This window comes from Odocoileus virginianus, chromosome 17, assembly GCF_023699985.2.
Source record: "Odocoileus virginianus isolate 20LAN1187 ecotype Illinois chromosome 17, Ovbor_1.2, whole genome shotgun sequence".
Lineage (NCBI taxonomy): Eukaryota > Metazoa > Chordata > Mammalia > Artiodactyla > Cervidae > Odocoileus > Odocoileus virginianus.
The window spans coordinates 50,384,484-50,411,456 of NC_069690.1; the positions used below are offsets into that span (position 1 = coordinate 50,384,484).

Genomic DNA, 26,973 nt, shown 5'->3' on the forward strand with positions numbered 1-26,973 from the left:
AAGGGGCAGCTCTGGTGTCAGGCCTGGGTTGACTCTGGGGATGAACCCTGGCAGGATGGGACGAGCAATGAGTCTGTCTCACCTGCTTACTCAGATCTCCCAGGCTCTGACACTCACGACGCAGCTGAAGAGCTGAGGTCGGGATGATCCTGCTGGCTCCCTCACCACCTCCAGGGGCTGCTCGTAGACCTGGCAGCCTTCCTCCCACTAATGAGCTCCTTGGAGTGGCAGCCATTAGCCAAAGCCCCTATGGGTTGGCCGCACCATTGCCTAGCTGGGAAGGTCTGCGCTCCCCTCCCAGAGCCTGCGGCCACTCAGGCCACCTGCCTCATTGACCCTTGGTTCCAGCTTGGGGCGGCGGCAGCTGCAGCGAAGACTGGCAGGCTGTGAGAAGGGCCCCTGAGGGCCCGGATTGACATGTGTGAAGCCGTCTGTACGGGGTTACATGTCAACGTCCTGTTGCCAGTGTACGCAGATGGTCCGGGCACGGGATCGCTCACCTCCGGGGGGCATGCAGGACTGCCGGTTCAGCAAAAGGAAGGGTGTCTGCTGCTACCGTGCCCCTTCTCTGCCTGCTGCCACCCTTCCTGCGTCAGCCACACACCCCTCCCTTCCATGTTGCAAAGCAGTCCCTCCTCAGCCCCGCAAAGGCCCAGCCCCTGCCCTTCCCACCGTGTCGCACAGTGCCTCCCAAATGAGAGATTTGCAGCGTGGAAGGGAAAAATAGAAGAGGCTCTCTCCAGGTGATGACCCCTCTCTGTGCCCCTACCCCGTGGCCTTTTTCCTTAGCCTCACGTTTTGGGCAGCTGCACTTGACCCAGAGGGGCTGGGCACCCAGAACATCTCACCACGTGGATGGCAGGTCCTGCCAGGCCGACTCCACCTGGGGTCAGTGCTGGACCCACCCCCTCCCCCATGCCCCGCTCACCCCAGGGGAAGTGCAGCCTCTGGGGTGGTGTCCACAGAAGTCAGGTGATGTCATGGCTCACTCTGAGTTTCGGTCAGTGCTTCGGGGTGGAAGGTGTGACTATAGAGAAACAGCACTCGGCAAACACTCTGTTCTCTCCACTCTTACACACAGTTCAGCCCGATGTGCAACATTTAAAACAGAAAGAGAATTTTTACATTTCTGGTTTCGAGCAATGACTTTCGAGGTAGAATCGCAAAACCAGCGGCTGCCACTTAGGAAGAGCAGCCTTCGTTCAGGTCGGGGGACACAAGGGGTCTTTGAGGAAACACTTTCTGGGACAGTGTTGCTGAACATAACTTGGAGCAGTGGCTCTCCCCTCCCCTCCACAGGGTGGGTTTTGGAAGCTGGTCGCATCCAAGAAGTCTTGGGCACCAGCCCCTTTTCCTGCAACCAACAGAGCAGGAGGGTGAGCAGATGGGATTCTGCAGAGGTGTGCCTCCACTGAGACGCCCCAGAGTCCTTCCCCATCTCTGGGGTGTCACACCCCCCTCTCCCAAAGGGCCTGCCCCTCTTCTGCTTTGGCACAACTGAGAAGAATCCAGTTCCCGCTTGCTCCCCTCAGCCCCCAGAACCCACTACTCCTTTTAATTGGCCAGGATCTGCCCCAGAATATCATTTGTGCCCCTGGCTCCATTTCAGCTTGGGGAAATTATCCTCTATTTCCAGGGACCCCCAGTGAGCCGGGGCTGATCTAGCACATTCTTGGCAAAATCGTACCAGCAGTAACCCTGACAGTGATGGGTAAGCTACACACCCAGCGCTTTCAGATGAGGGAGATTCTATCCTCTGCTCTTGCCCCAGTACAGGAGGGGTGAGTGGGCTGTGAGTTTCAGGGGCCCAGTCCCGGGTTCCTCCTCCTCAAGCCTGGAGGTGTCATTGCAGGCCACTCTCCAGTGCTTCAACTTGGCCTGTAGGCACAGAGCTCCCCACACCAGATCAGCTCTAGAGCTCAACCAGACCAGCATCTCACGACAAAGCAAACATAGGTGCTTCTGCATTCTCCAAGACGTTTTAGAGACAAAGTCTCTAAACTATGTGGGTTCTTCCTAAAAATGTCAAGAAGTACCCTTGGATTTATGTTGAGGAATTAGAATCGATTTCCAGTAAGGCCAGAAAACAGAAAGCGAGAGAAGGATTTGGGACTCCTCTAACATAAAAAGCTGGGGAAAATGTGCCATTATTGCTCTTCTTTGCCCGAAGACAAACAGCAAAGGACAGTAAGGAGAACTTGGGTATCTCTTCCCAGCCCCATGGGTCCTGTGGCTCTTCTGCCAGCCCCGGTAGACGATAAACCTCAGCGTTCTGCTAATGGTACGTGCAGCTCTACACAGGCTGTGCTAGCTGACTCGCCAGTGCCTGCTAGTCGGACCACACTTCTGGTCCTCAGCTTGTGTGCTGCCAGAACACTCAGGACCCTTCGGGATTTCACTTGCCAAGCATGAGCTGGCCATACTCTCCTAAGGATGCTCAGCCTTGCACGGGTTTCCCTGAGGCCATGCATTCCATCTGAGGCTCGGGGTTTGAGGGGAAGGAGGCTAAGGGCTCATGCTTCGATTCTCCAAGATCTGGAGGCCTTAGGACAGTCACTTTGTATCAGCACATGTTTCTGCACCCACTTGCTTTCCCTGGTGACTTCCCCTCTGGCAGTGGAAAGGGGCGCCGGGCCACTGCTGGGTGGGTGGAGGGATGGAGTTCATTGGGTCCTCACATTCTCCCACCCTCATTGAGAACTTCTTTCTCTTTCTTAGAGAAAAGGGAGGGAGATGACACGGTGTCTTCCACCTAGAGACTCTCTCCTTCCCACAGCAATGGTTCTGCGATTTACATTAAGGGCTGTAACAGGTCGGAGTAAATGGAGCAGGTTTGCAATTAGTTTTCAAAGTACTTATCTCATTAAAGTAAATGAATTATTGATTTAGTGACACTCATGCTTTTAGTGAGTGGCGTGGTGCCATCCTCGCTCTGTGCTTTGGCTCTGGGAGCCAGTGGCCGGCACAAGCAAACTTGCTTTCTGTAGAGATTTTTTTTTTAATTTTAATATTTTCTTCTCGTTATTTAGCTTCGTAATTAAAGTGGATCCACATGAGAAATGGAGGGTCGGTTTATGGGAACAGAAGCTCCAGAGACGAGTGCGCGCGCCTGCCTCCCTGCAGGAAAGAACAGAGCTAATAAGCGTCTGACCTCAACAGCTAATGGAGGTGGAGGCCAGAGGGGAGGGGGGGCACCCCGGAAGGCTAGGGTGGGGGCGGAAGATGGACCACTGTGGCCGGCCCGTCAGCAAGCCCGTTTCCTCTGGACTGTGGAAGTTCGTGGCTTTGGAAGGTAGCTTCCCAATTCTTAGAGGACTGTGACTCAGAGTTTGTTGGGTGAGGGGACCTAGGCCCTCCCCGCCCCAGGCAGGAGGAACCCAGGGAGTCAGCAGGGATGGCAGCTGGGCTCATCCTTGGCTCCAGCGAGAAGAGGGTGCGTGAACTCTGCCCCGAAGCAGCAGATGAAGGTTGTGGGCTTGGTTTGGACTCAGTGCCAGCCTCAGCAGCACCACCGCCCCTGGGACATGCAGGAGGGGCTTCCTCCCCCAGGGCTGGGAAAGAAGAAGGGAGAGGGAGAGAGGCGGGGCCACCAGTCCTGAGCTGTGGTGCCTCTGGAGCTGGAAGCAAGCACGCCTGGGAGGCCCAGCCAAGTGCCAGCTGCTGAGCTCGGGCGGCCCTTGCCCATCCAGGTGCTGACTCTGCGTCTCCCCAAGTCTGCCCCTGAAGGTGCCAGTAGCAGGGGAAGATGTAGCACCCCATTAAAGGCCGCTGGCTTCTGGCTGCTTCTAATTTCCACCCTTGGTTCAAATTGACATGGCCTTGCCCCTGAGTACAGCTGGCAGGGATGGTGCTCTGGAGTGAAAAGCGGGGGAGCCTGGGCTGTGCCCCTGAGACGTTACTGCTCTGCACAGCTGTGGCAGGATGGATGGAGTGTCCGAGTGTCCCTCGCGGAGTCACTGGTGTCCTCTGGCCCCTGGCTGGGCGGGGCCTCACCATGCGGGCCTGCGGCACCGTCATCCCCAGTGCTCCCTCCCTGACTACTCTGTGCTCCCCCTACACCCCAACACACAGCACACACACACACACACACACACACACGTGATCACACAGCCACCTGACTGCCTGTTTCCTGTCCTGGAAACAGGATCATGACCAAACTGGCTGGGAAAGGTGTGGGCCCAAGAAGGACCTATAGGATAGACCTGGCGAGAGGTCAAGCTTCAGAGGGGTCAGCTAAGAAGGGAAGGGTCAGGCAGCATGGAGGCAGGGAAGTCAGCAAAGTCCCGCCTGGACCCCCGGAAAAGGCCGCCTGCCCTCCAGCATGGTCGACCATCCCTGCCCAGGGTGGGAGGATCTGGGCACACAGGTCTTGTCCAGACCCTCCCTGGAGCTGGAACAAAGTAACGTGGGGCCCTGGGCAGGTGTATCTTCATCTACTGCATTGGCCTGTAAACCCAATGATTTCCCCAGAGCGTCGGGCCTGTGGCGAGACCCGGAGTGGCCATCGCCTGCACAGTCAGTCTATCCACGCATCCGGCCAGCCAGGCAGTGGCCTTGTCGGTATGCAGAACCCACATAGGAGAGCCGGTTTCACAGGGACACAGCTGGTCCATCGCTGCCCATGGCCTGGCCTGACGCTGCACACAGAGGGTCCAAGTCCAGGAGTTGCTGAAAGGACTCAGGAGTGACCCCTGGTGGCAGCAGACCAGTGGCCCCTGGTCAGCTGTGAGTCCTCCCAGGACAGGAGGGCAGTGCCCTGAGAGATCGCCCTGGACACGATCAATTTGTTTCAGGGCCCAGCTTCCGTCTCCACCCCCAGGACCCTCAGATGGGGCCAGGGATGGGCTGGACAACTAGGTGTTCTTCCCTCGATCTGCACCCATGGTCAGCATGCCTGAGTCCGGCCAGGCAGCTGTGAGCTGCACCCTAAGGCCGTGTGTTCCAGATTGAGGGAGGGGTTAGGATTAGTCCACAGCTGGGGGCCCTCAGAGCAAGTGACTCTCCTTACCTGCTGCCACAAAGGGGCGGGTGGTGATGAGGAAGGATCAGAGCTAGACAGCAGCTGGCCTCCTGCAGACCTCAGGGTCCCTGCTCCCTGGTGCCAGGACCCCTTAGGCCCTCCTAGAAAGCCGCCCTCACACTCATGAACTTTAAAACTCCCTGAGTGATTTCTGGGAGCCCACTGAACCCGAGTGTTAGGGGCCCAGCGGTGACCGAGTCCCCCGGGCATAGCTCCTTGCTTACGCCCAGGCGTCTGGTCACTTCTGATGACTCAGAAGAAGCCTGACACACAGTGTCAGAAGTGGTCAGGAAGCTCCTTCTTGAGTTTGTTCTCAGGTGGTTACGTGAGGAGGGGAAAGAGCTTGGGTTGGGGACTCTGATCTGGATCCGCACGTGGGCTCCTCATCCTTTTGCTTCCGATGCGTGACCTCGGGCAGGTCACTCCGCCTCACTGAGCCTCACTGATGGTAATCCCTGGCCCCCACCCTGCCCCTGCCTCCTGTACCACAGCTGGGAGAACTGAGGTTGTGTGAGTGTTGTCAACCACCGAGGAGAGTGCCCGGCACATAGCGGGTACTCGACAAGCAGCCGGGAGCCTCCCGTGCTCAGCCACATAGCTGGGCTTTTACGGCAGGGGCTGCCCCCGCCTCCCCCCACCCCCAGAGGGACACAAACCACCTGGCCTGTGATCTGAAATTCCAGAGACGCCCCCCTAGTTCCCAGCACCCTCTCCCACCAGCAACACCTCCCAGTGCAGCAAATCGGGTCTGTGGCTAACTGGTTCAAATGTGGCATTAAAAGATATATGTATATATACAGATATATATATCTTTATGATAAAAAATTTTTTTCATTTAATTAAAAATGTTGACATTGTGCCTGGACACCCCGCCAGAGAAAGTGGCTATAAATTAAACATTAAATCTTTAATGGTCCATAAAGAAATATTCGTTTCTGGTTATGTATATAGTGGATATAAATAGATAAAGAGAGGGCTTTTTTTCATCTGGGAGGCAGACTTTTTTTAACCTCAGCTGGATAATCTTGTTAAGTGGATGTAATTAAAAGTTAAATTAATCCGCGTCCTCCCCTTGGCTTTGTCTGGGGTGGGGGTGGGGTTCTCAAGGAAGGAGCAAGTTGACTCTGCCTGGCTCTAACTCTTCTTTGGGAAAGGCTGGATGTTGGTGCAGGAGGAGATTGAAAGCCAGTGGAGCTGCTCTGAGGAGCAGTGCAAGTGTGTTAATAGGAGGGAGGGGGCATGTTCAGATTTCCATCATGAAAGTGTCACTCTGGCTGTTGAGTGGGAGCTGGAGTGAATTCAGGAAACCGTTTGGGGGCTGGTTCACATAAGAAGTGATGGTTTCAGTTCAATTCAGTTGCTCAGTTGTGTCTGACCCTTTGTAACCCCATGGACTGCAGCACGCCAGTCTTCCCTGAACTTCACCATCTCCCAGAGCTTACTCAAACTCATGTCCATTGAGTCAGTGATGCCATCCAATCATCTCATCTTCTGTCACCCCCTTCTCCTCCTGCCTTCAATCTTTCCCAGCATCAAGGTCTTTTCCAGTGAGTCAGTTCTTCACATCAGGTGGCCAAATTATTTATTGGAGCTTCAGCTTCAGCATCAGTCCTTCCAATGAATATTTAGGACTGATTTCCTTTGAGGACTGACTGGTTTCATCTCCTTGCTATCCAAGAGACTCTCAGAGTCTTCTCCAACATCACAGTTCAAAAACACCAATTCTTCGGCTCTCAGCTTTCTTTATGGTCCACCTCTCACATCCATACATGACTTCTGGAAAACCATAGCTTTGACTTTATGGACCTTTGTCAGGAATGTCTCTGCCTTTTAATATGCTGTCTATGTTGGTCATGGCTTTTCATTCAAGGGGCAAGCATCTTTTAATTTCATAGCTGCAGTCACTATCTGCAGTGATTTTGGAGCCCAAGAAAATAAAATCTGTCACTCTTTCCATTGTTAACCAGTCTATTTGCCATGAAGTGATGGGATCAGATGCCATGATCTTTGTTTTTTGAATGTTGAGTTTTAAGCCAGTTTTTTCGCTCTCCTCTTTCACTTTCATCAAGAGGCTCTTTAGTTCCTCTTCACTTTCTGCCATAAGGGTGGTATCATCTGCATAACTGAGGTTATTGATATTTCTCCCAGCAATCTTGATTCCAGCTTGTGCTTCTTCCAGCCCAGTATTTTGCATGATGTGCTCTGCATACAAGTTAAATAAACAGGGTAACAATATACAGCCTGATGTACTCCTTTACCAATTTGGAAGCAGTCCGTTGTTCCATGTCCAGTTCTAACTGTTGCTCCTTGACCTGCATACAGATTTCTCAGGAGGCAGGTCAGGTGGTCTGGTTTTCCCATCTCTTTAAAAATTTTCCACAGTTTGTTGTGATCCACACAGTCAAAGGCTTTAGCGTAGTCAATGAAGCAGTAGATGTTCCTCTGGAATTCTCTAGCTTTTTCTATGATCCAACAGATATTGGCAATTTGATCTCTGGTTCCTCTGTCTTTTCTAAATCCAGCTTGAACATCTGGAAGTTCTTGGTTCATGTACTGTTGAAGCCTGGCTTGGAGAATTTTGAGTATTACTTTGCTAGCATGTGAGATGAGTGCAATTGTGCAATAGTTTGGACATTCTTTGGCATTGCCTTTCTTTGGGATTGGAATGAAAACTGACCTTTTCCAGGCCTGTGGCCACTGCTAAGAGGTGATAGTTTAGGGGCCAGATAAGCAGCATGTTACATAGAGGTAGACAGAAGTAGATGATGCCAGAGGCATTTTGGAAGCCAAATTGGCAGAATTGATGATGGACATGATGTGAAACAGGGAGGGCCAGGGTGGTCCCCACGTGACCCTGGCTGGGCGATGGTTCCATTTATTGAAATGGATCTGCTGAGGTAGGACCAGGAGCCTTGAGCATGTTGAGCTGGAGGAGAGAAGAGGCTGGTTGAGTTGGCCTGACCCTCAGAGACTTTAGCTTCAGGTGCCAAGTCCAGCATCCCTGGGATGCAGATGGTGACTGCAGTCAGAGTGGTGATGGAGAAGCTCAGGGAAAAGATAAAGGGTAAGAAGAGAAAGGGGCCAGACTGAGCCCTGGGGTACCCACTAGAAGAGGCTGGAGTTGCAAGGGGGATGGAGAAGGGAAGTCTGGAGTCGCAGAAGGAGGACCAGGAGCATATGGGGTCAGCGCAGGAGGCCTGAGGGTCTGCTCAACAGGCTGCCATTCTGCTGAGAGATCAAGAAAAACAAGGCTGACAGAGACCATGCGATAATTCAGTTGAGGGAGAGTTTATGGCTGGAGGAAAAGGAACAGGTCTTTGCAGGCACGGGCAAACATATTATAGACCTGGAGGACTCTCCTCTTGACCCGAGATAGATCTGTGATGGGGAGCCGCAGGGGAGGCAGGGGTGAAAAGGTGGGTTGGCACCAGGTGTGAGCAGCCTCGGGCACCAGGTGAAGAGCTCTGAACCTTCCCCAAGCCTGCAGGCTGCTATCAGGTGTGTGACAGGGTCAGGTTTGCAGTGAAGCAGACCCATCTGGCCACACGATGGGGCCACACTCCTGGAGGGGGTCCAGGTCCGGAGCAAGTTCAGAGGCTGCAGAGAGTTCTGGGGAGATAAGGGGCCCTTTGCCAGGCGGTGAGGTACAAACAGGTACAAAGGTGCTGAGGAGGGAGAACAGATAGAAGCCAGGAGCACAATTTGGGGAGGATGAGGGAGGGCACAAGTGAGGATGCCCAGAAGTTTTGAGTCTGGGGCGCTGGATCAGCGTCATTGGCTGAACTAGGAGATGTGGGGGCTGGGACTTTCTCAGCCTTGTATCTTTAGTTTGCATGTCCTAGCATAGGTAACCAGGCAGCAATATCTGGAAGGGACCAGGGGATGCTGGACTGGACACCTTACAAGACAGATGGGGGATGGAGCCAGAGCACAGAGAACATGGCCCAGGCATGTGTCACCAGGAAGAGAGCTGCAAATGGGAAGGAAGCCTGGAGAGCCGCTAAGGAGGCTGAGTGGGCAGTTAGGGAGCACAGAGAGCCTGAGAGAGGGGTGTCTGTCCGAGAAGCCTTGTGGGGGGCCCTTCCTGTGTGTGTGTGCGCTTATTCATTCCAGTCGTGTCCGACTCTGCGACCCCAGGGACTGTTACCTGCCAGGCTCCTTGGTCCGTGGGGATTCTCCAGGCAGGTATACTGGAGTGGGTTGCCATGCCCTCCTCCAGGAGATCTTCCCAGCCCAGGGATCAAACCCAGGTCTCCTGCATTGCAGGTGAATTCTTTACCAGCTGAAATACCCAGGAATCCAACTCTACCCGCTTGTTTCTACAAATCAGATGTCCTCCTAGCAGTCAGGGTTTGTGAGCCTCACCCAACACATGTATCCATGGAAGCAAACACACATTCAGCACTGAACAACCACTGTCTTCCCATGATGGCTTGGCCACCGCATCTCACGATCTGCTAGTTGAACCGTCCTCATAAGGGCCTCCTCCTACAAGGAAAGTCGTTTTTGTTATCACTACTTAAAGTCTTGACCAATAGCCTCAGGACCTTAGGAATGTGCCCGTGAATGCACTCACAAATGACTGTGTTCTCTATCCATCTCAGGAAAGGCTTTCTGTGTGGCAGAAGACAGAGGCTGCTGCTACTGGTGAAGTCACCAAGTTTTGTCCGACTCTTTTGCAACCCCATGGACTGTAGCCCACCGGGCTCCTCTGTCCATGGGATTTTCCAGGCAAGAACACTGGAGTGGGCTGCATTTCCTTCTCCAGGGGATCTTCCTGACACAGGGATCAAACCCACATCTCCTGGTTCTCAGGCAGATTCTTCACCACTGAGCCAAAGATAGATGGAGGCTATCTTTTACTGAATAGACCCAACTGTCCATACAGGCACAGTCCGAAAATTAGCTGCTTGTCAATGAAGGTCAGTTGCAGGCAGATGCTTGCCAGGACATGGGTCTGATAGAAGTTCAGGTTCACTTTTTACTTCTGAGGCCAATTCCAATAGAAGACTGAAACTGGTAAAACGGGCAGAGATGTGTTAATCCCAAAAGGTAATTGCTGAGCAGTGATAGTCCTTTTGAGGCGGTTCTGGCAGCAGCAATCAAGCTGAGCCAGCAGCCTCTAAGCTGCACCAAGCACTGAGTCTTCCCTCACCCTCAGGGGAGCACTTGGGTATCACCCTTTAAAACCTGAGGCTGGCAGGTGTTAAGAGGACCCAAGGTTTGTATGAATCAGGTGAGATAGGGAGCACAAAGATGCAAAAGTGACTGTCATGCAAGGAGATGGTTTTATAATCATAGTCCCCTAGAAACACAGGAGGCATGCCATGTAGGGCCACGTGGGGCAGTACCAGGATGGATCAGAAGGCAGAGGGAACCTGAACATATGGGCAAGAGCCTGAGTTGTGGTTTCCAAGGGAACAGGCAGGTGTGACAAGGTGAGCAGGCTCAGGATGGGCTGGTTGAGTCATTTCAGTGGGTTCCAGGCAGACAGGTTGTCCCAAGCTGTCCGATACCTGGCCCTGTGGTGCTTAGACAATGGCCTGGAGAGTGAGAGCCCAGCAGAGGACATGGGGGTGTGGGCTCTGGGTTGGTTGGGTTATACATGAAAGAAGGGCTGGGAGGTTTGCCGATGTGGCTGACGTGGCTGCCATCTCTAGGAATAAGCCAGCCATGAGAGGGGCAGCCCCTCCAGGGTCGACAGTGGCCCAGGGTCGAAGCATCAGGATACAGAAAATGAGAGACATAGTTATGCAGAAGGACTGGAGCAGGGCTTCCCGGGACATGCTGAACAGAGGGAGGGAGTACAGAGTGGACTCTGACCTTGTTCACAGCTCAGCAGCCGGCCCCTGCTCCCAATCTGCAGCCTGGGTGCACATGCTTGACTTTCAGGACCTAAGCACCCCCTGGCCACCAGCACTCCAGAAGGCAGTGGTTGGCTGTGCCCGAGGTCCCAGGCTTCATGGCCCTTCTGTTAATGGCTTGCTGGGCTTGGTGGTTTAGACGCCTCAGGAGTCCTTTGTCAGCTGCAGGAAAGGGAAGGCCTGTGACGTTGCTGACCCAGGGGAGGGGGCCTTGCCGTGGCCAAATTGGCAGGAAGGTCCTCCTTGACCTTCAGGTGGCAGCTCCCAGCTCAGACATAGGACCTGGCCAGCAGGGGGTCCTCCTGCCAAAGATTGGGCAGTGGACACAGTCCCCCAGAGGGCCCAGCGAGCCCTCAGAGCTCCAAGACTGGGGACAAAACTCTACAGGCTGAACCTTGCTGGTTACTGAGACCGGACTCTGAACATTCCACATATCAACACCCATCACTCCCCTCCAGCCTCATTTCCCAAAGAAAGTGACAGTGCCGCCTCTGCCACCAGGGACCACCAGACACTGTAGGTGCACCAGCTTCCCTGCCTGCGTCCAGGGACAAAGGCACCCACCTGTCAGCTTGTGGGATGACTTGTGATGAGTTTGTGCAGAGGGCTCCCTAGCCCACGAAGACCACAGCACAGACTCATGACCTCATCACTGGGGTGAAATCCTCCCCAGTAATGGTCCAGGCGTCATGCTGAAGCCTGTTCTCCTTTATTCCTTGCAAAGGCACCAGGAGGGCAGCACTGTTGATGCCCCACTTTACAGACGACTAAACTGAGGCACTCAGAGGCACTCGCCAGAAGGTTTCACCACCATCCCAGGTGGGACTGGATGGTGGATTGACTTCTGACAGAAGCGCCTGGCACAACCAAGGTTTTCCCTCCCGTTTGGGGAGAAGGAGAAAGCTGCAGACACCCCATCCCAGGTGCTCAGCTGTAAAGAACCCACCTGCCAATGCAGGAGACTCAAGAGACACAGGTTCGATCCCTAGGTTGGGAAGATCCCCTGGAGAGGGAAATGGAAACCCACTCTAGTATTCTTGCCTGGAGAATCCCATGGACAGAGGAGCCTGGCAGGCTACAGTCCATGGGGTTGCAAAGAATAAGACATGACTGAGTGAGTGAGTACACACCCCATATCAAGATTTTTCCTAAAATGGGTATCTCTGCCTGGGCCTTCTCTATTTCTTCAAGCAATTATCTAGTTGTTGTGTCAACAGCAAACAGTGTGGTTCTATCCCCTGCACATCTTCCTGGTGGCATTTACAGAGGCGCTAGTGGAGGAGGGTAGAGCTGGCTGCACTTCCCAACTTGGAACTGGGACATAGCCTGGACCCCGCCTGGCTACCATGGTCTGTACAGACAGCTGCCCTGCCGCCCAGCTCCCAGCCCTCTCAGCTGAGTCTCTACTTTTATTTTATAAGTAGGTTGATCGAGATAGATTTCTGAAAATCTTAGAGGAATGAACAGGTTGGTTTCTTAGGGGATTTGCTCAGGAAATGAGATTTTGCCTGTCTCCCAAAGGAGAAAGTATATGTCTAAATTATTGATAGAGAAACATGCTCATCTAAGAAGCTATAGCAGACCGTCTGTGTGTTGATTGGCGCTCTGTCCTGTGTATTAACTCAACTCCCCCACCCTCTCCATCACCCTCCCCACCCCCGACCCATGCTGCTCAGGGCACAGGTGGTCCACATCCTACCCGCTGCTTCTGTGGAGGGGCCCTGTCCTCCGGCCAGACCTGCCCCTCTAAGGAGAGGCAGTAAGTACATCGTCAGGTTTCCACGGAGCACCTACAAGGAGACACGTCCCCACCGTGATTTTGAACACCACCCTGGCTGACTCTTGGTGCTCAGAGGCCGCCAGCTTTTAAAGAAACATAAGGGACCAGAGCCAAGTGGAGACTGGGACAGCAGCCCAGACTTGGCCATCACTGAACTCCACTTCAGCCGAGTGTTGAAGAGAACCGTGGCAGCCCCTAGCTCCCTGGGGAATGGCTCAGAGGGTGCCCTCTACCTTCATTAGAAAGAACGGCCTCCTCAGCGTAATCAGAACCCAGCATCAGAACCTGGTAATCAGAACCCGGTGGAAGTGACCAGGAAACCAGGCAGTCAAAGGTGCCCTCGCCCCGACGGTCGAGCTGTACGCATCCATGCCCCTCCCGCCTGGATTCGATACATGTTTGTTGAGTGAATGAATGAATGGAGTTGGAGACAGCAGAGCTGTAAAGTTGAGTGTTCTTCCGAGGGTGCAGAAGCTGGTGTGGCATCAAGGACAGCTTGGAGAATGCACCATGGCGATCGCTCTTAGCTGGTATCCCCATTGTGTCCCATAGACGGGTTTGCATCCCTTTTTAAAGCCACACTAAATAAAATGGAAATGTGTCAATAGGTAGAAGTCAAGATCAAAGAACAGAAAAAGAGAAATAGAACAGAAAAAGCTGCCTGTGGGGCTTTGAAATACAACTGGCAAGGTTGAGCCACATTTTTTTTCCCTGAACTTGCTAACAGTCAAAGAAAAGAGGAAAATATGGCTGATACTATGATTCTTGCTGTTTTTAAAAGTGGCTCAACATGTTGATCAACAGATGAATGAACAAAATGTGGTCTATCCATATAATAGAATATTAGTCAGCCTTTAAAAGGTATAAAATTCTGACACCTGCTACCACGTGGAGGAACTATAAGGACACTGTGCTCAGTGAGATGAATCACTCCCAGAAGGGCAAATGCTGTGTGATTCCACTCAGCTGAGGTCCCTGGAGGAGTCACATTTACAGAGACAGAAAGTAGGATGGAAGTTTCCTGGAGCTGGGGGGGGGGCTGGGCAGTTAGTGTTTCATGGAGACAGAGTTTCAGTTTAGGAGGATGAAGGTCTGCAGATGGACAGTGGTGATGATTATACAACGGTATGAGCATATTTCCCTCTGAGTGGTACACCTAAAAACGGCTAAAATGGTAAAAAAAATTTTGTTGCATATATTTTACCCCAATAAAAAAGTCAAACAAAACTCAGAAAACCCCAAACAAATTAAAAAGTGGATTCGAAGTACCCCTCAAGGGAACGATGGTTTTCCTGGAGTCTTTCAGTCTGAAAGCTGTTTCTCAGGATCCGATTGCAGACACCAGCCTACCGGGCATGCACCGTCCGGCTCCTTGGACCGTGGCCTCCCCTCTAGTTGGCATTAGAAAGAACAGCTCTCTTGGAGGGGCGAGCATTAGAGAGTGAGCATGGTCAGAATGACCTCACAGAGGGCCCATGAGCAAGAGGAAAGTGCCGCTAGGGTCCGGAACCAGGCTGCACAGGCCAGGATGAGATGGGTGCAGCGTGGGTGGGGGCAAATGTCTAGATCATTCTAAGATGTTTGGAGGAGGCCAGCAGATTAGCGCCTCGGAGCTGCCATCACACATTTTCAAAAACTATGGGGCTTACAACTCCTAGAATTATTCTCTCACAGACCCGGAAGCCAGAAGCCTGAAATAAAGCAGTCAGCAGGTCCACCATGTCTTTGAAGGCCCTAGGGGTGGGTCCTTCCTGCCTCTTCCAGCTCCTGGAAGCTCAGGCTTGGCCCGGCTTGTGGCCACATCACTCCAGGTCCTGCCTCTTGTCACATGGCCTCTTTGGGCCTTTGTCTACTCCTTCTTTGCTTCTTATAGGGACACTCTTATTGGACTTAAGACCTACTAATTCAGGATGCTGTCATCTCTACCCTTAACTAGCTGAATCTGCAAAGACCCTCTCTCCCATTCTGAGGTTCCAGAGGGACATGCATTTCTGGGGGTGCCATTCTAGCCAGTACACCTGGGATCTCATCCATGGGCTGACGGTCAGGTGGGTTCTGGGCAATAGGGGCTGTGTGTTAGGAAGCTCCCCAGGGAGGAGGGACCACACCCCCACCCCTGCTTTTCCTCTCTGACTCTGATCTTGAATGGTTTCCATGTCCACAGTGGGGTTTCTGGTCCCTCCGTCACCCCTGCTTCCCACCATCTGCCATCTGCTTGGCAGCACTGGGCATTCTGTTCCTTCTGAACCGTGTCCATCTTGGGAAAACTGCCCCTGGCTGACCCCAGTGCAGGAGGGTGACACGCAATAGTTCTGGTGGACAGCTCAGATGCTGGCAATGCTGCTGGGCCTTTGACCAGTGGGCTCCCTTGGGTCCCAGATCCGTGCTGAGTTCAGCTAACATGGGGCCCTCCGCTCTAGCTGCCCGCTGGCCTCATCCCACCAGACAGAGCTTCCTATACAACAGGAGTGATTGACAGCTTCCAGGGCTGCTGGCAACAGCCAGGGCAGCTCAGGGGCCATGAGGCTGGGCCAGGCGGGGATCTGGAAGCTCCGGAGTTTGCAAAGTCCAGCACAGCCAGGAGAGCCAGCTGGTCACAGAAGGGCAGAGAAGGGACGGCCAGGGAGTCACAGACAGACAGAAGGGTTTGGCAGCCATTGGGCACCAAAGCCACATGCATCTCGAGGCCAGTGGGCCCGCAGAGGGTGGCTGGACTTTCCCACCTTCTGCCCGCAAACTCGGTGGATGTCGGCTGTGCAGTTACAGCTGCAGGGCCCACGGGGCCACCCTGCAGGCAGAGGGCGAGGTGGGCTTGCCTGCGCCCTGCCCCTTGGAGCAGGACTAAAGGCCTCGGAGGACCTTGAAGGGGGGACTCTGGCTGAGGGAGGTCCCTGAGCCCTGCCTGGTCTTCTTAGGAGAGGGGTCTGGGCTGCTCCCAGAACAGAGTAACCTTCCTGCCCAGCCGCTCTGAGGGGCCCGTAAGGGGGTGGCTCTTCTGCTGGTGTGCTACGGTCTGTGTGCTCAGAATCCCAGACAACGCTGCATCCACGCTGATGGCCAGAACTTTCTAGAACTCCCCAGACTCCCTTGCAGTGCCTCGGGGTCTCTGAGCCATAAGCCTGCAGCCCTCCTGTCCCCTCCCAGCCCTCCTCTCCCCTCCCAGCCCTTCTCTCCCCTCCCCTCCCCTCCTCTCTTGTCCTCTCCTCTTCTCTCCAAAGGTGAATTTCTTTTCATAAAGAGAAAAAAAGAAAAAAAACCTTTAAATTGAGGTAGCTTTGGCATTGTGATGACCATCATCAGAAGTCGTGTTTAAGTCACCCACGGTTAATTTTTTATTTATAAAATTGCACCATTCACCTCCAGTTCCCCTTAGAGAGAGAGCACAATATGGGCTATTTAGTAAAATCCAAAGTAAAACAGCAAGAGTAGCAGTGGACAGGCAGGATTTTTAACGCTGCCTCTGTATGGTCCACCTGGCCTTGCCCCTCCCCAGAAGGTTGAGGTGAGGGGAGGGCCCCAGGCTTGCTGGGCAGGGACTCTAACAAGCAGCATGACCAGTGTGGGCAAGGGGCCCCCCAACATCCTTCCTGGGCTGGCGACTGCACTGCAGCAACTTGTAAGACGCCAGATAAATCTGCTCTGATCATAAACAAGAGTCCAGCACCAGCGCTGCACATTTGGGAAAACACAGAGAGGAAAAAGCAGAGGAAAGCGTGGATGCTGGGGAGCTGTGTGCCATGGACTAAACATTAGTGACCCCCACTAGGCCCTAATTCGCAGGTTGATGCCTCAGCCCTCACTGTGATGGTGTTCGGAGGTGGGGTCCTTGGGAGGTGATTAGGGTGGGATGAGGTCAGGAGGGTGGGGTCCCATGATGGAATTACTGGCTTCATTAGTGCCTTTCTCATCAGAAGTGGCACCACAGCTCTCTCCCCATCCATGCAAGGACACAGTAGGAAGGCAGCCGACTGCAAGTGGGGAAGCGGGCCCTCACCAGACCCCAACCACGCTGGCACCGAATTGCAGACTTCCAGCCTCCAGAACTGTTTAAGCACCCCCCAAGCTGCAGTATTTTATTATGCACCCCAAGCTGACTCAGACACCCAAGCTTCCTCTTTCAGAAATGGGTCTCTGCTGTCACCAGCAGCTTCCTCATTGCCTTCAGCGTCAACAAGCTCTTCCTCTCTCAAACACCCCTGCCAGGACAGGCCGTTTTCTCTTTGTCCTGGAATGTAGGCGTCTGTGGCCAACTCGGTTATTCTTGCTGGTCAAGTTAAGAACACAGGTGTTCCAGTATGATGGATTCTACAAACCTTCTCCCCCCTAAACATATAGGAGGGTGTGGTGAGGTAGCTGGGATTTAAAGTGAAATGGACCTGGATAAACATTTGAGCATCCTTTTTCATATCTGGAAATCGGGGATAATAATGCCTAACTCATGGGCTGATATGAGGCTTGACATGTATATTCAGTGTCTGGCACATGATAAATGCTTGATAAATAAGAGCCAAGATGACTACTGGTGAAGTGACTTTAGCGAATAGTTGAAGTCACGATCAGTCATAATTAGGTGTTCTGCTCTCTCTACACCTTTCTACTCCTGCCCCATAGTCCAGAGACTTGGCACCTGGCTGGGGCGGGAGGGAGGAGGTCCAGGTTGCACCACAGGAGAGCCACCCATGAGCCGGTCTGGACCACAGCGGAAGGGAATCTTTCCTGGCAGGTCATATTGCATGATGCACACTAACAATGGGTTTAAAACAAATGTTTATTGAAGTGTAGTTGGTTTACAGTGTTGTGTTAATCTCTGCTGTACGGCAAAGTGACTCAGTTATACATATATATTCTTTTTAACATACTCTTCCATTCTGGTTTGTCATAGGACATTGAATATTGTTCCTTGTGCTATATAGTAGAACTTTATTATTTATCCATCCTAGATATTCTAGTTTGCATCTGCTAATCCCAAGCTCCCAATCCTTCCCTCCTCCACCTCACCCTCTTGGCAACTACAAGTCTGTTCTCTTTGTCTGTGAATCTGTTTCATGGGTATGTTCATTTGTATCATGTTTTAAATTCCACACGTACGTGATATTATATGGTATTTGTCTTCCTTTGTCTGACTTACTTCATATGATAATCTCTAGGTCCATCTGCATTACTGCAAATGGCATTATTTCATATCTTTTATGGGTGAGTAATATTCCAGTGTGTGTGTGTACTACATCCTCTTTATCCATCTGTTCATGGACATTTAATTTGTTTTCATGTCTTGGCTATTGCAAATAGGACTGTTACAGAACATAGGGGTGCAGGACGTGTATTCTTTTCATCCCAAAGATGATACAAGTAAGTTAATTTCTTTAAAAAACTCCATTGCTTTACCGGCAGCAGAGAACACAGATTACAGGGGATGACCTCTGTCATTTGGATGGAGTCAAATAAAGGCAGATTCTAATGCTGTTAAGGAGAATTGTAGAGAAAAGCCCAAGAGGAACTCGGCTTTGCAGGGGGACAGGGGTGAGGGTGGCAGGTTAAGCTGTGAACTAATGGAATCTGGGGTGAAGGAGAACTGAGCAGGGAGACCATGAGGAATGGTCCCCACGGGGGTGAGTATCCCTTTATGATGGAATCCCCAGGAACAAACATCACTCTAGAAGAACTCAGGCCTGCTTCTCAAAATGGTCATCTGGTCATGATCCCTCATGGCAGACACTTGCCTGCTGGTTCATTCATTCATTCCTTCATCGAACATCCACTGCCTCCATCTGTCTGTATTGGCCCTGTGCCAGGCTCTGGGGCCTCTGAGATATGGCCTCTGCGGGGTGGGGGTGGGGTCACAGCCTAGTGAGTGGGTGCCACACGGAGGGGACTTCCTGCCCCGACAAATGGAGGGCAGCTCAGCTCTGCATAACTCCTTGCCATCAAGGAAGTCCACAGTTTGTAGCTTAGCAGACTTCACGCAGAGGCCGTAGCACTGCAGGCTGGGCTGGGCGGAGACCCCCTGAACCTGGTAAATGCATCTTACTCTGTTTGGATTTTGCTTGAGTCTTTCCACGGCTGTGCTTGGGAACTTCAGCGCCCCTGGTCTAATAAGCTGTGCTTCTCCACGAACCTGATCATGGTGGCAAAAATCTCCATAATTGATTATCCCGCTGGGTGGCTGAGAGCAGTGTTTGCTAACTGTGAGGCTGAGAGGCAGCCCCATGGTTCCTGACCCACCGGCATGCCTACGGGTAGATGCTGTCAGCATGGCCCGTGGAGCAGGGTGAGCCCCAGGCTCCTCCCTCCCGCCTCTCCCAGATGGGGCGGTGGAACAGGTGGGTGAGGTGAGAGAGTGAAGGTAGAAAATGCTGGGATGTGGAAGAGGAAAGGAGAAGCCAGTGTTCATCTCAGAATGCGAGGCAAGCCCCATCGGAGTCAGTCCATCCCTGTCTGCTCACTCCGGGAGGGCGACTGGGCCACAGCGGGGATGGGTCTGCATGGAGCCCACTTCCTTTCCTTCCAGGTAGCAATAACCTCCAGGGAGACACAGGGAAAACCTTCATTACCTTGGAAACTCTGTAGGAAGCTCAGCCTGAATTGCTAGGAGAACAGGCTGGACCCTCGTGTGAGGCATCAGGCTCAGCAGGGCCTCCCAACCGTCCCTCTGGGTCTTTCAAAGTACAGAGGAGATGGACATGGGCCCCAGCCTCTGAGTCTCCTGACATGGACTGAATCAGTGTAACCCCTGGATTCAAACGGCATGAAAGTGTTAGCTGCTCACTCATGTCTGACTCTTTGCGACCCCATGGACTGTCGCCCACCAGGCTCCTCTGTCCATGGGATTCTCCAGGCAAGAATACTAGAGTGGGTAGCCATTTCCTTCTCCAGGTGATCTTCCCGACCCAGGGATCGAACCCTGGTTCTCCATACTGCAGGCAGATTCTTCGCTGTCTGAGCTATAGGGAAGCCCCTCAAATAGCATAGGTATCAGATATTTCTCTTTGGCCGAATGAGGCCCCTGGTAACCATGGGAAGCACTGGGCTTCCCTGGTGGATCAGCTGATAAAGGAGATACTTTCAAGGAGTGACTCAAGACCTTAGGATCAGTGGAGGCTGGTGGGGTGAGGGTGGGCTGCCTTGCCAACCCTGATCCGGGCTGACGTTCCCCAGAGATTGGGAATTCCGGGCCAGCAGATTCCCTGGTGCCTAGAGGAAATCTGTGGGTTGGACACAGTGGATAAAGGACGGTGGTCATGGAAGTTGTCTGGGTAGAGGAGAGACTAGGACAGGGAGGGAGGAAGTGCCCTGTCTCACATCCAGGACCAGCCTGCATTCTCCTGCCCTGCGGCCGCCTGCCCGGCAGAGCAGACTCCTCCTATCTGACTCCCACAGGCTTGGCCCAGACCCGTGCTCCAGCCAGTGCTTATGTCTGCTCACTGAGGCTGGATGGATTGAATTAAATGGAACGAAATTGAATTGAACTGGGAGGAAAACTCACTTTAAGAAAAAAAAAGAAAAGAGTCAACAATAAGAAAATCCCCCAAATCAACTGAAGGCAGCGGTTGATGCAAGTTGATTGATTCAATCCATCTCATTTTGTAATGACGCCTTCATTCGACGGTGTCTTCCAATCTCATCCAGTCACTTTGTGAGCTGCGTGTGGACACGTGCCAGAATAGCTGCTTTTGCCAGTTGGCTGGGGGTGGGAGGGATGCCAATCAACAAACAGGGCTGTTGGGGGGGGCCACATCCGTGATGGCGTCTTTGTTTGTGGCTCAAGTCCAGCCACACTTGGGCCCCCAGCCGTCCCTGCTGTGGCTGGTATCTGTGTGCGTGGGGTGTGGGGGGGCGAGTGGGAGCAGGTTTCCCATGAAATAGTGCCTTGTGATTCGCACAAACTATTAGCATGCGCCAAGCAAATTCCGTGCATTACATGTTCCCCTTCCACATTTAATTCTTATTTCCTGCGGAGAAGGGTGCCTCTTTCCACGTGTGGGAGTGCAGCACAATGGAAACCTGCTGGGGAAACCCAGTCGCCCCAGTTACTGGTGGTGCAGTTGCTTAACCAAAGTGCACCTCAGTTTTTTCATCTGAAAAATGGGGGTGGTAAGAATGGTGCCTGCAGCTGGCACATAAAATGTGCAGAATAAGTGACAGCCGCTCCCTGTTCTTCCTGGTGATTTCTTTTTCTTTTCTTTTTCATCTTTTTAACACCATTCCTGGTGATATTGATGATGGTAATGATGGTGATTTTCTGCATTGTAAGAAAGAGGCCCAGTTGACTACCTTTTGATTCCAGAAGCTTTTCAGTTGTTTTTAACATATTTATGTTAAGTTGTTGTGTTTTTGTTTTTGTTTTTTTTTAAGTACACACACGGTGGGGATAGGGGGATGAGGAGTGACTTCTTAGTGAGTATGTGGTTTCCTTTCAGAGTGATGAAAAAGTTCTAGAACCAGATGTAGTGTGTACAACAATGTGAATGTAGTTAATACCACTGAACTGTCCACTTTAAAATGGTTAAAATGGTAAAATGTTATGTTACATGTATTTTATCACATAGGTGTGCAAGATATGTACATATACAATTATGAAACATTACTAAAATCAATAAGGAAAATTTAAGTCCAGAGAAAACACACACATTCATGCACGCACATGCACTCTTGTTTCTAATCTTCAAAGTGCCCAATGAGAAAAGGGCAGGATTAGGAGTCCAGACACACATGTGCAGTCCCCAGGCCCCCAGGAATCAGCTTTGCAACTCTAAGCGGGTCCCTTGATCTCTCACATCCCAGGTTCCTAGATTATAAAAGGAGCTAATACCTGGCCCCTGCCACCCAGCTCCAAGCTGCTCCTGCCGATGGAGGCTCCTGGAAGCGGCGCCTAATTCCAAACAAGACACAACGGTGGCTTCTGAAATCATGTGTTTGCTGGGATTTAGAACTGTCTTACTTCTCTTTAAGCAACAGCAGCAGCCCGTCCACTTCTCCTTGGATTCTCCTTTGACTACTATTAAAATAGATGGGCAAGCCATGACTCCACACAGAGGGGCATCTGGGGAGGCGGGATCCACAATTCACAAAGTCCCCTTTGAAGGTAACCTCAAAACCAGGTGGGGGTGGGGAAGAAGAGGAAGAGGTGCCTCAGAGTTTGGGGGAAAGGGAAGAAAGAGAGAAAACACAAAGGAAACCCCAGAGTTGCAGGGAAACATGAGTTTGGAAAATCTGTATGGCAGGCCCACGGTGTTCTCTGTTTCCCTTTGTCTCTGCCTGTTAAATCAAATGCCGACTCCCGGCCCCGCCGGCTGCACAGACAGCGGCGAGAGTTTAACCTGGGCAGGTTTCCTCGGCCTCCCAGGGAGATAATGCCTCCTTTTCCAGACTTGACTAGTCAATGAGCAAATCGCAGCTAGCAACCAGATGTACGATGGCGACATTGATTCTAATTCTCTCCCCTTTCTTTCTCTCTTTTTCTTTTTCTTAGAGAGCCCACAGTGCCTCGGGAAAAATTGGCTGAATAAAAGGTATAAAGACTTTCTCTTTTTTCCCCCTGAATAGTTTGGGACAGATATGCGCATGTTGAATATCTTGGGGGCTGCTGACAGAGGATGCTGGGGGCTCTGAGTTTCCTATTTGCTGGAAGGAGGGGTTTGGTGGGGCCGAAGTGGGGGTGGCTTATTTAGCTTTCTTCCCAGGATGGGCCAGCCCAAAATATACTAGGAAGGCAGGCCTGGGGAGCCAGGAGGGACATGAGAGGACAGGAGTTTGTTTAAAGGCGACACTGCTTAGCAGTTCCTCGCGGCCCGGGAATCTGTGCTGCTTCCTCCCTGGTCCCTTCCCTCACCTCCCCTTCTCCCACTCTAGGTACTCAGAGCCCAGGTGTGCATCCCCAGACTGCATGGTCTTCAGAACCACGGGCAGCTCGGGCTCACTGGTCCAGGGTGGTTCAACTCCCTTCTGTGTCCTGGTCTCCTCGGGGAAGGAGCTCAGTCCCCAAAGCCAACCCCCATGGTGGAGGGGTGGGGAGCAGAGGGCGTTGGACATTTCTGACCTGAGCCCTGGGTCCTCGTGTTCTGCCCACCTGCAGGTGCTCTCCTTTGTAGACTCGTTGCAGAGTTTTCCTTTGGGGAGGGGAGTAAATTATTACAAAGGTAGGGTGTATTTGTTGTGAACAAAGTAAGGACATGCAGCTGTGCCGTGTACTTGCATCCTGGCTTCCAGGGGGCTTCTCCTCCAGGCTCCTGGATCTTACGCTGCAAGTGCACAAGAATGGCCAAGCCTGTCTACAGGGCGGAAACAGAAGTAAAGCTGTTGGTTGGGGGGAGTCTGAGGCCTTCCCGAGCCAAACCCTGGAAACTTAGTGTTGTTTTTGCCCCAAGCCCACGCTTGGCTCGGAAGTGGACCACATGGAGCTTGACCTGTCCAGGGAGTGTGTCCCGGAAGTCATTCACTGCAGGCCACAGGAGCTGTGTGGGGAGGACAGGGTGGGCCCCGCTCACTAGCTTTCCATCAGCGGTCCTCTTCGTGTGTCCCTGGGTGATGCATGACAGGGTCCCCAGGGAGTGACTGTCCTGGGTCTGCGAGTGCTCGATGCGTTTCTCCGTGGGAGGGGACAGAGAAAGTGGAGTCAGCCTTGCTCTCACTCTCTCACCAGAGTGTTGTAACCACAGAGAAGGCAGCTTCACACAGCAGCCTTCTTGCCAGGCCATCTTTATAAAATGAGTCTCATTTTATTGGCAAGCATACAAACCAGTCTTTAGGTAAATTCGTCTGCGAGACAGAGAGTCCATTTGCACTCTAAGGATGATATAGTGATCAGCTGACTTGAATTTTTGCACACTCAGTATTTTACTCAGCTTTATCAAAGTACAGTGCATACACAATCAACTATGTGTATTTACAGTGTGCAGTTTTACGTTTTGACATGTTTACACCCATGACATCATCGCTACAGTCAAGACACCAAACACATCCATTACCCCCGAAACTTTCCTGGTGCCCCTTTAATCTCTTCCTCTCACCTCTTCCAAAGATGGCTGCATCATTTCACATTCCCACCAGCCGTGTGTGAGGATCACAGTTCTATATCCTCACCAACACTTGGTGTTACCCTTCTTTATAATTTTCACCATTCTAACAGGTGTGAAATGGTGTTTGATTGTGGTTCCCATTGCATTGCCCTGATGACGAATGATGTTGAACATCTTTCATGTGATTATTTGACACCTGCATCTCCTTTGGTAAAGTGCCTGTTCAAATCTTTGCCTCTATTTTTATTGGGTGGTTTGTTTTCTTTTTTATGTTTAATTGGAAGATAATTGTTTTTAAATGTTGTGTTGGTTTCTGTGGTGCAACAACATGAATCAGCCCTAAGTAAACGTATCTCCCCTCCCTCTTGAACCTTCCTCCCACGCCACCTGCCATCCCACCCCTCTAGGTTGTCGCAGAGCACCCGGCTGAGCTCCCTGTGTTATACTAGCAACCTCCCACTATCTGCTTTACACGTGGTAATATATATGTTTCAGTGCTACTCTCTCAACAGAGATGCAAATATAGAGAACAGACTTGTGGTTTGTTTTCTTATTGTTGAGTTTGGGGAGTTCATTATGTATTCTGAATATAAGATCTGGATTGTACACCTGCTTTGCAAATATTTTTCTTCTCACAGATCTGACTTTTCATTCTCGTCATAGTGTCCTCTTGAAGAGCAGACTTTTTCATTTGGATAAAGCCTAGTTTACTAACGTGTTCTTCACAAATCATGCTGTATCTAAGATTTATTTAGTGTGACCCAAAGTCACCAAGATTTTTTCCTATACTTTCTTCTAGACATTTTATAGGTTTTAGATATTCCATTAGGTCTGTGATTCATCTTGAGTTCACTTTTGTGTATAGTAGAAGGTATGGATTAAAATTCATTTTTATGCATATGGATAGCCAATGGATTCTGTATTGTTGTTGCTGTTGTTTAGTCCCTTAGTCAAGTCCCAACTCTTTTGTGAGCCCATGGACTGTAGCCTGGTAGCCTCCTGTGTCCATGGAATTTCCTAGGCAAGAATACTGGAGTGGGTTGCCGTTTCCTCCTCCAGGGATCTCGTCAACCCAGGGACAGAACCCACGTCTCCTGCATTGGTAGGTGGATTCTTGACCAGTGAACCACCAGGGAAGCGCAAAATTCCATATTACTTATTTAAAAAACTGTCCTTTATCTATTGAATTTTCTTCTCAGTTTGAGAAAAAAAATTAGTTGTCATATATATGTGGGTCCTTTTCTGGACTTAGTTGCATTGACCTATTTATCTACCTCAGTGCCATACCATACTACCATGATTATTGTAGCTTTATATTAAGTCTGGAAATCAGGTATGTTGGCCCGCCAACTTTGATTAGATATTCTAGGTCCCCTAAATTTAGAATCAGCACATGAATTGTTTTTTAATACCAACTGGGAATTTGAATGGGATTACATTGAATCTATAGATCAACTTGGAGGATTGTTGAAACTTAATATTATCTCCCAAGTTATGTCTCCCCAGGTTTGTCTCCCCAGTTATTTGGGGCTCCTTTCTCTGATCTGTGGTTTGTGGTTCAGTGTATGGGTCTTATATGTCTCTTATCAGATTTATCCCTAGGTATTGCATATTTTTTTGTTATTTTAAATGGTATTTTTCTTTCAATTTCTGATTGTTGCTAGTGTAGAAAAATAAAATTATGGTTTTTTAGAGCAATCATGTATCCTGAAACCTTGCTAAACTCACTAGTTCTAGTAGCTTTTGTAGATTCAATCAGATTTTCTACATATATGATCATGTTGTCTGTGAAGAAAAACAGTTTTACTTCTACCTTTTCAATCTGGAGACCTTTTATGTCTTTTCCTTGCCTTGTTTCACTGGCTAGAACCTCTGGTAAAACACTAAGCAGAAGTGGTGAAAACAACCATTCTTGTTTTATACTTTATGTTAAAAAGATAGTAAGCCTCTCACTGTTAAGTAGGATATTATCTGTAGGTTTTTCATAGGTTTTTTCTATTTCCGTTGTTGTTGTTCAGCCATGTCCAACTCTTTGTGACCCCATGGACTGCAGCACACCAGGCTTCCCTGTCCTTCACTATCTCCTGGAGTTTGCTCACCTAGTTCCCTTCTATTGCTAGTTTGTTGGAAAATTTTATCAGTTTTTTTTTTATTAGAAACTGATATTGACTTTTGTTAAATTCTTTTCCTGTGTCTATTGAAATGATCATATGCCTTTCCATTTTTAGCTTGTTAAAAAAAAAAAAACTTTAAAAACTTGGTGAATTATATTCATTAATTTTCAAAGCTTAGTCCAACATAGGCTTAAGTCTATCAGCTCATTATTTTTTTTCTGTTTTTTTTTTCATTTATTCTTTATTTTCTTTTCCATCTTTTTTTGCTTTCTTTTGGATTGAGTAATTTTTTTAATCATTATTCCATTTTATCTCCATTCATGACTTATTAGCTTTCTTATTTTGTTATTTTGATGGTTTCCTCTAATCCTTTCAGTTGGTTCTTCCTTCAAATCCATGTGCTGATTAGGACTCAGCTGAATACCCAGTGGGAACCCTCTAGAGTTCTCCAGGGCCCCGACTCTGTCCAGCTCTTTCCTTTCTGCTTCCAAGTCTTGCAGCTCCAGACAACTTGGTCTCCCCAGCTCTTGGTTCTGTCTCAACTCAGGGATGATTCCAAGCTCTACTTGGGATCCCTGCACTTTGGCCTGAAACCTCTCTGGACAGCAAGCTCTGAGGGTTCCCCTCACTGGAATCCCCCCTCTCAGAGACAGATCACTGTCCTTCATCATCTGGTGTCCAATGTCTTGAAAACCACTCTTGGCTCAAGGTACCAGGGTGGGAGGAGGGAGAGCTCCTGAGAAGGGAGTGGGCTGGTCCAGGCACCGTGGACCTGAGAGTGAGGGGTCTGAGTAGAGGGACAAACCCCGTTGTCTCATTTTCCTTGAGAACGGCCCACCCCACCCCACCTCAATTAAGATGAATCTGCAGCATGGAGAACTTAGATCTTAAAAGACTGTTACAAAGGGCTCTTCACAGAATCTCTTCTTAAGAAATTTCTGATTGTAAAGAATAAATTGGGAGGGGCAGGATAATACCATCAAGCCTCTCTAATCCTCAGTGATGGGGAGGTCAGAAAGCCCCCAGTGGTGAGGCAAAATGGAACTCAGTCCCCCAGCAGCCTCAACTGCCTCACAGTTTAAGCAAGTGATAGCATAACAGGAGCAGCATCCACCCCAACCCCCACACAAGTAACTGAGCTGGAAGGTGGACCTGTCAGAGGCTAAGGCCATTAACTCTT

At 50.8% G+C, this 26,973-nt stretch overlaps 1 protein-coding gene across 4 annotated transcripts in view; it reads left to right on the forward strand.

The window, feature by feature from the left end:
* RBFOX3 (RNA binding fox-1 homolog 3) overlaps positions 1-26,973 on the forward strand; it is a 430,383-nt gene that overhangs the window by 278,070 nt on the left and 125,340 nt on the right. For 3 of the 4 annotated variants that reach the window (XM_070479832.1, XM_070479829.1, XM_070479831.1), the window contains one exon: positions 22,134-22,173. The exons of the other annotated variant lie outside the window; for it this stretch is intronic. The gene's annotated coding sequence lies outside the window, so the exon portion shown is untranslated. The remainder of the gene's footprint in view (positions 1-22,133; positions 22,174-26,973) is intronic. 4 annotated transcript variants of the gene reach the window in all.